The 2500-nt window shown below is 65.7% G+C and overlaps 1 non-coding gene across 1 annotated transcript; it reads left to right on the top strand.

The window, feature by feature from the left end:
* The first annotated feature begins 1307 nt into the window (after positions 1-1307).
* LOC140473228 (5.8S ribosomal RNA) lies at positions 1308-1461 on the top strand. Its single transcript, XR_011958182.1, has one exon. It is a non-coding gene; the product is annotated as a 5.8S ribosomal RNA (ribosomal RNA).
* Positions 1462-2500: the final 1039 nt, after the last annotated feature.

Here is a 2500-nt window from a genome sequence, read left to right as displayed (position 1 = left end):
CAGCAGGAGAGCTCGTCGGGGTAGCAGGCCCTGCAGCCGTGGTCACCGCCAAATCCCCACAACTCGAGCAAGTGAAAAAAAAAGTAACAAATAAGAAAGGATCGTCGGCTTGGGGGTACGCCCGTTTCCGTTTCAACTTGTCTCGCGAGGGTGGTTTCGGGGCCAGCAGGAGAGCTCGTCGGGGTAGCAGGCCCTGCAGCCGTGGTCACCGCCAAACCCCCCACAACTGTTGGGCGCCTACCTGCGCGGGGCAGGAGGACACTTTCCGATTTCAAATCTCCGTTTGCCGAGTCCACCCCGAACGCACGCGGGCGGGCGGGTTCGCATCACCCTTCGTCACAAGGGGCGAAGCCCGTTCCACCGTCTCGTCAGTAGTGCCGACCGGTCTGTGATCGACGAGGGGAGCCACACCAGGTCCGGCCCTGCTGCTTGGCGGCACCGCGTCGTCGGGAGCTCGCGACAGACGGAGGGTTTCGGTGTACTCTCCAGCCACGGGAAACGAAGCCGGTGATGCAGGCGCCGGTCTTTCGCTCCCAAATCGGCTGGGTTTACATCGTTGCTATCTAGTCACGCTCCCTTCAAACCCGACGGGGTACCTATTCCCCTCACCCGTCTGTGCGTATACAGCCTCTTTGCACTTGCGGGATGGGGGTGGTGGTTTAAAGACTCTCGAGTTGCCGCCCGTCGGTCTCCGAGCTCCGTGCAGTAGTGATCCCCAGCGAACTGCCAGCAGGGCGAACGAGCGATCCCGCTCTCGGTCGGGGCGCCTGGCGTCGATCGGTGGTCGGTGGCTTGCGGGCAAGCTGCGCTGTGAGTGTGGGAACGAGTATGACGAGCCGTTGCCGCGACTCCCAGTCCACCTCGGCGGTGGCTGGGCCGGGCGGGCGTCTGCTCGGGCGAGTGCCGCCCCCGCCTCCTCGCAGGAAGTCCGCTCGCCGACACGCCGCCACGTGCACGCGTCAGTGACGCTGCCGAACCGATGGCCGGTGCCCGTTCCCGCCTCTGCTTTTCCTAGGGCAAAGCTGCTGCACGCCTCGTGATACTAGGCGGGCGACATGGTGGCGGTGATCCTGCCTCCGTCGCTGCGGTGCGTTGGGGCACGCATCGCCTCTTGGGCGCCCTGTCCTCCTCCCCCCAATAGACGTATGTTTCTGCGGGCCGCACCAGGATGGTGCTCCCCATCGCTTCACGCCACCCTGCTCCGCCCGCACGCCGGCGTGCAGGTGGCTGTAGCTCAAGGTGGGGAGCGTATGTGCGGTCCGGGTCGCTTTCCTCTGGCGAGGGAGAGACCTAAAACAAACTCAGACAACTCTTGACGGTGGATCACTCGGCTCGTGCGTCGATGACGAACGCAGCTAGCTGCGAGAATTAATGTGAATTGCAGGACACATTGATCATCGACACTTTGAACGCACTTTGCGGCCCCGGGTTCTTCCCGGGGCCACGCCTGTCTGAGGGTCGTTTGGCAATCAATCGCACTCGCCTTGGCTGGCGAGAGCGCGGCTGGGGTGTCGCAGAGGACCCGTCCTCTTTGTCCCCCTAAGTTCAGACTCCGGAGCCCTCCGGCGTCGGAGCGCTTGGCCTTTCCCCCCCACCCTGCACATTCCGTTCGTCAGGCTCGACGCCATCCCCCCGCCGGGGAGCGCGGCCTGGCGTCCGTCTGTGTCGTGGCAGTGGGGCCAGCACGGCTGTCACCGGTCCCAGAATGGCTGTCGGTGGTTCACACTGTGTGTGTGTGCCAACCCTCCTGGTCTCTGGGACACGGAGCTGCCACGAAGTGTTGAGCCTCCAGTGGGGGGTCTGCCTAAGCTCTGCACGTCCGCATTGGGTCCGTCTCTCGGTTGGCTGGCAGTGGAAAGAGTGAAGGGAGCCGCGGAGGTCCGGTGCTGGTGCGCCGCCGGCCTGACCGTGGAGCTCGCCGGTTTGACACGCTGACCCGACTCGATGGTTGATCGATTGAGAGTGCTGGGAGCTGCAGGCCGCCCGCTGCTGCAGCCGCCCGTCTCGTGGTTCGTCCTCGGCCTTAAGTGGCCGGCGGGGCGTCTGATCCTGTCTCCCCTGCTGGCGCCGAGTGCCTGGCCGAGGGAGGAGGTTTTCGTCGAACGCTGTGACTTGGACGGTCGCACGCGCGTGGATCGCTGGCTCTTGGCTCTCCCGTTCAGTCCGCACGTTTTCCGCTCCGTCCTGCCACCGGTCTCGGGAGGTACGGAGGGGTTGGCGGGCGTGTGTGTGTGCTCCGTCACCGTGCAGGCACACCTACCACGCCGTCGGCCGACCCCCGCACGGTCCTCCTGGCCATCGGGAGGACGGCGGAACGTCGGGCTGTCGGGGGCCAAGTCGCCAGAAGGCCACCGCTGTGTCTTCCGTACCCTGTCACCGTCGGCGTGCCTTCCTCAACTCGTCCGGCTCGGGGCCGCTGGGTTCAGGAGCGGCGTCGCCCGCCGGCCCCACTGAAGGCCGTGCCGTTCCGCGGCTGGCGATCGATGTGCGTGGCGTGCCT

This window comes from Chiloscyllium punctatum, unplaced genomic scaffold (genome assembly GCF_047496795.1).
Source record: "Chiloscyllium punctatum isolate Juve2018m unplaced genomic scaffold, sChiPun1.3 scaffold_557, whole genome shotgun sequence".
Taxonomy (NCBI): domain Eukaryota; kingdom Metazoa; phylum Chordata; class Chondrichthyes; order Orectolobiformes; family Hemiscylliidae; genus Chiloscyllium; species Chiloscyllium punctatum.
The sequence above is the reverse complement of the archived record's forward strand: the minus strand, read 5'-3'. Positions and strand labels throughout refer to the sequence as shown.